Source organism: Elephantulus edwardii, unplaced genomic scaffold, assembly GCF_000299155.1.
Source record: "Elephantulus edwardii isolate Elephantulus edwardi_28Jun2011 unplaced genomic scaffold, EleEdw1.0 scaffold00099, whole genome shotgun sequence".
NCBI lineage: Eukaryota > Metazoa > Chordata > Mammalia > Macroscelidea > Macroscelididae > Elephantulus > Elephantulus edwardii.
In genome coordinates this window covers 1,264,135-1,275,182 of record NW_006399849.1, presented here as the reverse complement: position 1 = coordinate 1,275,182, position 11,048 = coordinate 1,264,135, and positions in this window count along the sequence as shown.

Below are 11,048 nucleotides of genomic sequence, written 5' to 3'. Positions count from 1 at the left end.
AGACAAGAGAAGGGAATAAAAGGTATCCAAATAGGCAACGAGGAGGTAAAATTATCCCTCTATGCTGATGACATGATAGTATACTTAGAAAACTCTATGATTCTTAACCTTGAACCCTTCGGACAACTCACCATCCCTGCTCTCACATAAGAGGACTGGGAGTTAGAATTCAGAGGAAAGATCTTTGTTCCTACGGCGTGGGAGAAAATTTACAGAGCTATTGATTTTCCACTAAGTAATTTATACACACTTTGTTTTGTGACACTAGTCGCAATTTCTTCAAAATAACAGGGCTCCCCCCACTTCCTCTCTTAGATCCCCAAATACATTTACCTTCTTTCTTGGTCCAATCTTCCCTCTGTTCATATCCTTTGCACAGCATTCTGTAATTGATAGGCTAGACAACTTCTCAGTATTATTGTGTATTAGACATGGATTCAATAGCCTTTGAGTGCATGCAAAAATATTTCCTACAAGTTACTCAGGTGATTCAGAAGTGTATATATGTTTAAGACCACTGTATGAAATTATGGATCCAATTTACAGAAACCAAGTTGGACAGTGAATAAAGAAGACCTAAGAACAATTGATACCTTTGAGTCATGTTGTGGACAGTGGTATTAAATGGACTCTTCATGGACTGCCAAGAAAGAGTACTAACAAGTATGTCTTGAGCAGGGTGAAGACAAGGTTCTCCATAGAGACAAAGATGGTAAAAGCTTTGTTTCATATATTTTGGACATATTGTTGGAGGGGTCAGTCCTTAGAAAAGAAGATCATGCTCAGAAAAATAGAGTTTCAGTGAAAGGGGGGAAGACCCTCAAGGAGACCGATTGACACAGTGACCTTAGCAAGGGGCTCAAGTGTGGCAGAGATGATAAAGATGACACAGGATAAGACAGGGTTCAGATCTGTTGTTCACAGGGTCACTATGAGTTGACTTGAAAGAACCCCACAATGGCAAATCCACTCGAATACCTCATAGTTAGATTACATCCCTGCTATGGATCGTAAGCATAACATTCAGGATATAGTTTCTGTGAGGGAAAAGGACTAAAGAAATAACAAAACCACATCAAACAGTGGTCAATGAGTTTAAATACACAGAAAAGATGAAATGAGTGCTTATTTCTAAAAGAACCACATCAGACCATTTATGATGAACTTTAAGGAGAATGAAAGAGGAAGCAGACATTTGTCCCTATAGCGTAAGCGTACATGAGACCATATGTATTACGGGTCCTTGGGCCTGAGATAGGAGACTCCTAGTTGGCTTGAGAAATAGAAGTAGGTGTAGCCAAACATTAATTAAGGAGGAGGGCAATAGTCAACATGTAGAGAAGTCTCAAATGTTCTTCTTGCCAAGACTTTTCCACTTCATAACTTTCCACCTATGTGTTTCCAGATGCTCTCTGTTACCATGCAGCAAAGCTGCCTAACAGTATGAATACAGAAATATGTCGATTACCAGCTACCCTTTATGGCAACCCCATGTGTGTCAGAGCAGAACTGTGCTCTGTAGAGCTTCTGAAGGCTGTTGGTTCAATTGTAGATCACCAGGTCTCTTTTCCAAGAAATTTCTGAGCAGATCTGGACCTTTAACCTAGCAGCCAAAGGGCATTAATGATGTGTACCAACAGGGACTGTAACCTATCAATAGAGGCAAGGTAACCTAAGAACCCAAGAAATGAAATATAGGCAGGAACAAGTGACTGTCAATAGGAGGGTTACAGTGGGCAAGATTGGAAGATAGAACAGATGGGACCACTGAGGAGTTGTAACTGAGACCAGGAAGAAGGGTAAGAAAAGGAGTGATCTGGGACTGAATGAGATTCACTGTATGTTTCAGAACTCCAGTCTCCAAAATGAGCGTGGGAAGCATAAGTTCCTTGACAGTTTTACATAGGGTAGCCCTACGGAAAAGCCAGAACCTAAGATAACTCAAGAAAACTCCTGTCTAAGACATCATAAGGCCAGTGGGCTTTGCAATCTGTGTTTATTTTAAAATCAGTGCCTGTCAACATGCTAAGTGCTAAAAATATGTCCATCGCCCCTTCTCCATTTTATCCACCTGAAAATATTGAAGTTATTAGGATAGTTCCACCTCTGCCACCCACTCAGTGTCAATTCAAAGGTGAAATTGTTATAATTAGTCCTTTTTAAATGATCCTGACTTTCTTCTGTCGTTTTCTCAACTTGAGGATACTTAAATCTGTTGAAGGGGAACTTGCCTCTCTCAAAACACTTGTCAGCTAATTATAACCTTGAGCTGAGCATATCTTGGTTGCTTCCCTCTCCTTAAAATCAGAAAACAGGCTCCTTTTCTCACCAGGGTTGGATAGACACAACTAGTCTCCTGGGTTTTGTACTCAGCCCCAACTTCTTGAGGTCACCAGGCTGGGTCTCTGAAAAAGAAAGGAAGCCTTTACTTGTGTTGATTTTGTACAGCTTCAGCCCAACATTGAAAGAAGACACGAGGGGCTTGACCTTCACGTAACCAAGAGTGTCTGTTTGGTAATAGCAATAGAAAATATCCAAGCTGACTAGGACAAGTGACTTGTCCCTCAGTTTTGAACTTCCTCTTTTTCATAGATGTTAAAGCCCCTGCTTGCTCATTGTTTCCAACATGTGCATTCATCCCAGTCACCAATAATTAATAATGTATCTTGAGTGCTGTTTGATCAATTTTGGACTACAGAAGTTCGTGTTATTAACAACAACAACAACTTCTATAGTGCATAATTGCTGGTAAAGTTGGTTGTTGTTGATTGCCTTTGAATTGAGTATGACTCATAGTGACCCTATGAACAAAAGACCTGGAGCTCCTCTACAACTATAGACATTGATCAAAGTTCATAGTTTCTGGAGGCAAGTTGTTTAAGAAGTGGATGCCGCACCTGCTTCCAAACCTGTCATAGTTTATTATTGTTGTTATGTGTGTTTGAGTTGCCTGTGATGTATAGTGACCCTGTGTACAGCAACTCTGAACCCTTCCCTACCCGGAGCCAGTCTGTCTAATTCTGACAAACCCAACTCCCATTGCCCCATTTAGTGTATTAAGCCATCTCATCTGGGGGTCTCCCTCTCCTGGGCTGTCTGTTCCCCCTTCCAAGCAATGTCCTCTTCTTTGAATTTAGTTATTGCTGCATATATCTGAATAATAGTCATTTTAAAAGGCCTTCCTTGTATGCAGGTGGATAGTATTCTATCACTTACATTGTACTTTAGAATTGTTGCTATTGTGTACCATAGAGTCGTAACTGGCCCACAGCTGACTCTCCGGTGGGTTTGCAGAGGCAGTTAATCACACAGGAGGAGATTGTCCATCCTTCTCCAGACTTCTAAGTTGTCCTAATGATGAATGCAACACCATCCTTCCTCAATTTTGCATTAAATGAAGAAGCAATGATAGTTGAAAAGTACGGACTTGGTGACAGAAGTGTGGCTAGAGAGTGAGTGATTGAATTTTGTATATTCAATTACTTATTCATGGTAAATACGTTTCTTAAGAAATACAAAAGGCAAATTTACACTTGCACCTCACCTGGCTCATCCGTTTAAAGTTTCAGCTGAGTTTTAACATTTTTAACTAGGTTGTTTTAGGATTATGCAAAGATATTTGATTATGTGGACCATAACAAATTATGGCTGACATTGAAAAGAATGGGAATCCCAGAACACTTAATTATGCTTGTTCGAAATCTATATATAGACCAAGAAGTTGTGTGCAAATAGAACAAGGGACCTCTGCATGGTTTAACATCAGGAAAGCTTTGTGTCAGGGTTATATCATCTCTCCACATCTATTCAATCAGTTTGTTGAGCAAATAACCTGAGAATCTAGATCATGTGATGAAGAATGAAGTGTCAGGATTGGAAGCAACATCACCAACCTGTGTTACACAGATGACACAGCCTCACTTCCTGAAAGTGATAAGAACTTCAGACACTTACTGCAGAAGATAAAAACCCATTAGGGCTTTTAATATGCTTACATTTTAACATCAAGAAAACCAAAATCCTCTCTTCTGGCTCAATAGATATCATAATAGATGGTGAAAAAGATGGATTTTGCCAGTGATTTAAATTTTCAATTTTTAAAAAAATTTATTATTAATTTCAATGAAAATTTACAGAGACTTTGGATTTCCATTCATTCATTGTTGCATTTTTCTGCCCTCCCAACCCTCCCCACTAGTACACTACCCTCTTGGAAAAGTAAAAGAAAAATTTTTTCATTGTTTTACAATCCTTCCCCCACCCCAGGTCCACTCCACTATGCAGCCTTCGCTCTGGACTCCTGTCATGGCAAAAATACCTTATCACAGATCCCTTTTAAACGGTTTTCTCCCTCATCTGTTTCAATGCAGTATGCATTATTGAACCCATCTTTCTCAGTCCCCCACCCCAACCCCGATGTCAGTCCTGTTTTACAACAGTGGCACCATGCAGTATTTCTCTTTTGTGACTGAGAAACTTCACTCAGCATAACGTCCTCCAGGGTCACCCATTTTGAATAATATTGCATGAGTTCCTTGTTTTTCAATGTAGCGTAATATTCCATTGTACGAATATACCACAGCTTCTCTATCCATTCGTTTGTTGATGGGCATTTAGGTTGTTTCCAACACTATTGTGAACAAAGCCACAATAAACATGGGTGCACATCAGTGATTTAATTTAACTTGTATTCACAGCAAACACCAATTATTGGTAACAATAGTAAGGAAATCAAGACCTGTTGCACTGGGAAAATCTACCTCTCCAAAGTACTAAAGAACAAAGATGTCAGTTTAAAGTTCAGGTGATTCAGTACCTCAATGAGAAAAAGGCACACAATCCAGTCACATAAAGGACACAAAATATGAATAGGAATTTCACCAAAGAAGACATTCAGACATTCAGAAATGTTCAAAGTCCCTAGCTATCGAGAGGTGCAGAGCAAAACAACGAGACATCATCTTACCCCTGCTACAATAGCAAAGTTCAACAGGGTCACAAACAAAAAATGCTGGCAAGGATATGGAGAGGCTGGAATTCTCATTCACTGATGGTGGGAATGTAAAATTGAACAATTGCTATGGAAGGCAGTCTGGCACTTTTTAAAAAAGTTGGAAATAGGAATACCATTTTACCCGGGTATCCCACTACTGAGAACACCCCCCAGAGAAATCAGAGCCATGACACAAATAAATGTATGCTTACTCATGTCTATTGCAGCGTTATTCACAATGAAGAAATGGAAGCAGCCCAAGTGCGTGTCAACAAACAAATGGATAGAAAAAAATCTGGTACAGTCACACAATGGAATATTATGCAACATTAAAAATATAGAACTTATAAAGCACTACACAATATGGATGAGTCTGGGAGACATCATACTGAGTAAAATATCTCAGTCACAAAAGGACAAATGCTGCACAAGACAGCTCTTATTAAATAGAATTGATCTGGGGCAGGGTGAAGAACAGGAAAAGAATGCATAGATAATGAACACTGTGCTGGAATAAATGAAAGAACATGACTGTGTGAAAGGAATGTGTGATTAAGCATTCTCTTGCTTATATATGTAATAAATGGCACAATCTGGAACAAGAAAGTCACTATAATGTGAATTGGGGGAGGGGAAATGGAGGAGGAGGAGGAAGGATGAAAATGTGCATTAATGAATGAAGGGATATCCAAACTTTCTGTAAACTCTCATTGAAATAAAAATAAACAAAATTAAGTCTAAGTGGAACTCTGTAGCCTAGTGTAAGGACACTGCGCTGTAATTCCAAAGGCATTTGGTCCGAGGCCACCAGCAGAGGATGGGCAATCTTCTCCCATATGATTAACTGCCTTTGAAAACCCTCTGGAAAGTCAGTTATAGGTCTACTCTGACTCTATGGTACACAACAATAACAACAACAAGGCGCACCTGACCCAAATCATAGTCTTTTTAATTACTTCTATACATCTGAAAGTTGTACAACAAATAAGAATAATGCCTTTGAACTGTGGTGTTAGAGAAGAGTTCTGATTATTCACAAACCAGCAAAAAAACAAACAAGTCTGTTTCAGAGGAAGAACAACCAGGTTGCTCCTTAGAGGTAACGATGAAGAAATGCCATCTCACATACTTTGGTCATGTTATCAGGAAGGGCAGATCCTTGGAGAAAGACATGGTGCTGGGAAAGGTTGAGTGTCAGAGAAAGAGAGAAAGACCTTCCACAGGATGGATGCAACAAGCATGTCAGAGACAGTGAGGGCGGCACAGGATAGGCAAGGTTCAGATATGTTGTTCATAGATAGCGTCACTACGAGTCATAACGACACCTAACACATCAACCTTTGCTTGGCTTTGTTCTCTTCCCCTCTAGACCTGGCTAATTGAATCAAGAGTTTTTATTTCCTTTTTTTCTCATATCATCTTATCTCTCTGTGTATGTTTTCTAGCATACCCTCTCCAATTTGGTTCTGTGGGGTCTGTAACAGTGAGAGAGATGTGAGGAGTCAATTAGTTCTGAGTGTCAAAAGCACCTTGTTCTCTTCAGTTTCTCTCGGCAGGCTACTTTCCTCCAGGATCTACTGCTCGTCTGTTAGTACAGCACTGAACTGGTCTGGTGAATATGAGAGTTCTGTCTTCTTTTTGCTCCTCTGGACACCATGACCTTCAGGTCTCAGACCAAATCTGCCACCTTGAAAGGATACTGTGACACCCGAGGTTTTACACACAGCTACTGGAACAAATTACCACAAACTTGGCAGCCTAACACGACACCAGTTCATTTTCTTTCAGATCTCCTGTAGCTCAGAACCCTGAAATCAATTTCACTGGGCTAAAGTCACGGTGCTGTTAGGACTGGCTCCTCTTGGAAACTCTAGCAGAGAATCCTTTTTCTTGCTTTTCTAGCTTCTGAAAGTTACCTGCATTCTCTCACCTGTGACCTCTTTTTTGTTATTATGCTATCCTCTTGTTTCCATTGTCATATCCATTTTTATGTGGCATCCACTTCCTAAATAACATGCCCCTGGGAACTCCATGAACTTTGATAAATGTCGACAGTTGTAGAGGGGCTTCAGGCATTTTGTTTATAGGGTCGTGATGAGTCATGCTCAACTCACAGACAATCAACAACAATCCTGATATGGCCTGGAGGTACATTGGTGAGGATTTTTGTTTTCTTGAATCCATGTACAGATCACTAATTTAACCATATATGCTGTTTTTGCTCTGTGAGGTAATAATAATCAGATTCTAAAGATACACCAATCTCTTTTGTTACTGTTGTTGCTCATTGCCGTGTGCCAGCCTCTGACCCACGGAGATTTCATTCACAATGGATTAGGACACTGCCTGGTCTCCAGTCATTCCTGTGGTGTATTTGCAGATCAGTGTATTGTCTTCTTTAGGGTTTTCACTGGCTGGTTGTTACAGGCAGACAATACCCCAATGTTCTTAACCTGCCTTAATCTGAAAGCTCCATGAAAATCTGTCCAGCATCATAGAAACATTTAGCCTTCCACTGACTTAATCTGAGAGACACATCTGTGATCCTAATTTTTTCCTCTCACCATAACGACTGTATAATAAGTCTTCACCATCAGTTTCTCTGTAAGAAGTTTTCTCAATTTCTCAGCATCTTATGTCACTGGAGGAATTAAGAGACAGTTAAGCTATTGGTTGCATATGAAGTTACATGAGAATCTATGTTATTGTGATTGTCCAAGCAAGATCCTTTCTCCTACAGAAGAATCTATGTTATTGTGATTATCCAAGCAAGATCCTTTCTCCTACAGAAGAATCCTCAAGGTCTGTCTTTGTCATTTCATCTTGAAGGGTGGTTGACTATTCCAGTTGTTTGTTAGAGTTGTGTTTATTACCAGAGAAAATACCATCACCATTCTGCTCAGGATAATATCTGTTGGACCAGGTTGCAGACAAGAGAGGTGGACTGCTTTTCACACAGAATCTGTGAAAGTGTCTGTTTCTGGACAGCTGAATTTGTAATTTGCATATCTGGAATGCCTTTGTTACTTTGGAGTATGAATTATACAACATTCTGGGTTGGAGTAGCAGTGACTGCTGTGGGATGTACTATTTTGACCATTGCTGCCCTGACAGGCTTTCATGACCACAGAAACAGATATGAAATGTCCACTCACATTTTTAAATTCCAAGGCATAAAAATAACCAAATGCAATTGAAGCTGAAGCAATGGAGGCACCGATAGATACCAGCTCATGCAAATCTTTATTAAACCGGCATGCCTTTGATCCTTTAGACTTTTTAAATTCTCTTGGGCATTTTTAAGTAAAAGAAACTTTGCATTTTAGAAGAGAAAAAAAAGTCTATTGATAGTAATACTTCCTTTCTGAGTTTGTCTGATCCTTAAAAGCCTCTAAGCCTTACTTCTGAAGAAACTTCCTTTCTTCCTTCAGCTTCTCCTTTACATCTTCTTTAATTTTTCTGGTGTTTTCCCACTGCTCTATTCTGACTGCAGAATCCCAGCCCCTTAAGTCTGTGGGAAATCCTCATTCCTTGAGATGGGCTTAGACTGGGCAAAGCTGTTTACATATCTCTGTAACAACTGTTACTGCAGCTTGAAGTAAAGCAAAACCCCATTAGTTTCTGCCTTGTGTTCAGTTCTCCAAAAATTTCTCATTAAAGATTTGTTGATGCTTAGCTTGGCCTTCTCAGCTTTGATTCTGGTTGGGGAAAAAAGCCTGTTAGGTGTGAGGAATGTGAAGGCAGCTGAGTGAAATCAGGGGAATGGCTCATCTGACAATCGGATTTTGGAGGGTTAGCACTTTCGGCAGCACTAATTTGCATGTTTGGCAGTTTTCTCCAGCAGGCCTCATTTTCCTGGGTATAATACTGTTACATCTGGGTTGTACTTTTTTTTTTTTTGCCTACTAACTTAAGACAGAAGAACAAAGAAAAAAAAATAAGGACATTAGGTGTACAATAGAAAGTATTGTTCAAGTGATGAATTAGTGGACACTGGTAGAATAGAGGAGTTACTTAACAAATTAATGAATAACTTTTTAGGTGTTTTGTGCTATTGAATCCATTTGTATTCTTACTTAATTCCCATGGACTTTATGTCACAAGGTTGTTCACATTTTAGATGTGGAGGCTGTGAGGTGCAATGAGGTTAAATAACTCATCCAAAGTTACATACCTACCAAGTGGCAAAGTCTAGATATAAATTTGCAGTACAATTTCAGAGACTGTTCATGGTTCTGAGGGTAGCAGTTATGCTGCGAGTGGGAGGAAGGCTCCAGGGACTGAATGATTCTATAAGGTCTGGGGAATGAAAGAACTAGGAGGACAGGGAAACACGGACATGGAATGAAATGAAGATTTGCTTTGAGAGTTGAAGTAGTTCAGGGTTATGATAAATTCTAGAAGGCAGTTGTGGATGTGAGTAGATGAAATAGGACAGAATTGAAGGTCACTGAAATTCAGAGCTCTGTAGATTGTGAGGTCAGGTATTGACCAGGTCATTCCCCTCAGCACTGAGATAATTTTGAAAAATGAAAGGATGTGGGTTGAAAGAAGAGACCAGGTACTGGCATCTGACAAAGGCAAAACAACCAGGAGACCAGTGGTTGACAATGAGGGAGTGGAAGGAAGAAGTCCTTGGAAGAGCATATTTGGCATTCTCACTGAAGAGCAAGGACTGACATTGACTTGTGTGGGAACCCGGAGCATTGGGAGGAGGGGTGGCGCAAGTGGAAGCAGCCTCCCTCAGAATGCCTACAGGTAAGGGTTGAATTTTTAATTTTGATTAGAAAATGATACAGATTCAGTTTTTGAAGGATTTATGAAAAAAAGAGACAAGTATATTTAAAACAGCTTGGGCATGTGGATCTATTTTATCAAACTAAGTGTTGTGACATCAAAATATTGATCAAGCGCTTCTAGTGGAAACGTCTGACCTATTGAGGTATCAGGGATCCTGAGGATGGTGCAGGATAGTAAAAGGTTCAGATCTGTTGTTCAAAGGTTTGCTGTAGGAATTGTTGTTGCTAGGTGCCATCGAGGTGAGCATGACTCAGCGACCCTATCAAAGAAAGATCTGAAACCTGTTCTATTCTACGCCGTCTTCATACTTCCTGATATTCAAGAGCTCATTGCAGCAGTCACCAACCATATCAATCCACCTGGTTGAGGGTCTTCCTCTTCTTCCCCGACCCTCCACCTTTCCCAGCATCATGTCCTTCTCCAAGGAATAGTACATCCTAGCAACATGTCCAATGTCTTCAATGCAACTTCTACTTCCTGTTCATATGGTACTTCTGGAAAATTTTCGGTGTCAATCAATTCTTTCTGGTACAGTGCTTTCTGGGTCATTCAATATATTGCCCATAGCATCTTTCAATACTGTGACAAGAGGCTTAAATTTGTTTTTATGTTCTTTCAGCTTCAAAAATGAAGAATGAAGTCTTCCCTTTTTATTCTTCAATTCCAGTTCTCTGCACATTCCATTAGTATACTTTTCTTTGTCCTCCCAAGCTGCCCTTTGAAATCGTCTGTTCAGCTCTTTCACTTTGACATATTTTCCTTTAGTTTTGGCTTCTCAGTGTTTCAGTGCAATCTTTAGAGTCTTTTCTGGTATCCATTTAGATTTTTTCCTTTATCCTCTGTTTTTGTAATGACCTTTTGCTTTCTTTAAGGATGATATCATACTGCAACTCATTTGGTCTTCGATCATTGACGTATAATGCCTTAAACCTATTCTTAAGATGATCATGATATTTAGATGGAATTGATCCAAGATCATATCTTCGTTCCTGTGGAATTTTTAAAATTTTCTATTGGTTCCTGTGGACTTATTTTAATTTTCTTCGGCCTCAATTTGAACTTGTATATGAATATATGATCTGACCCACACTCTGCCTCTGGCCTAGTTTTGACTGCTGATATTGAGCTTCTCCAATGATTTTTTCCACAAATGTTGTTGTTGTTGTTGTCATGTGCCGTCGAGTTGCCTGCGACTCACAGCGACCCTATGTACAACAGCCCTAAACTCCGCTCTGTCCTGTGCCAATCGCACTGT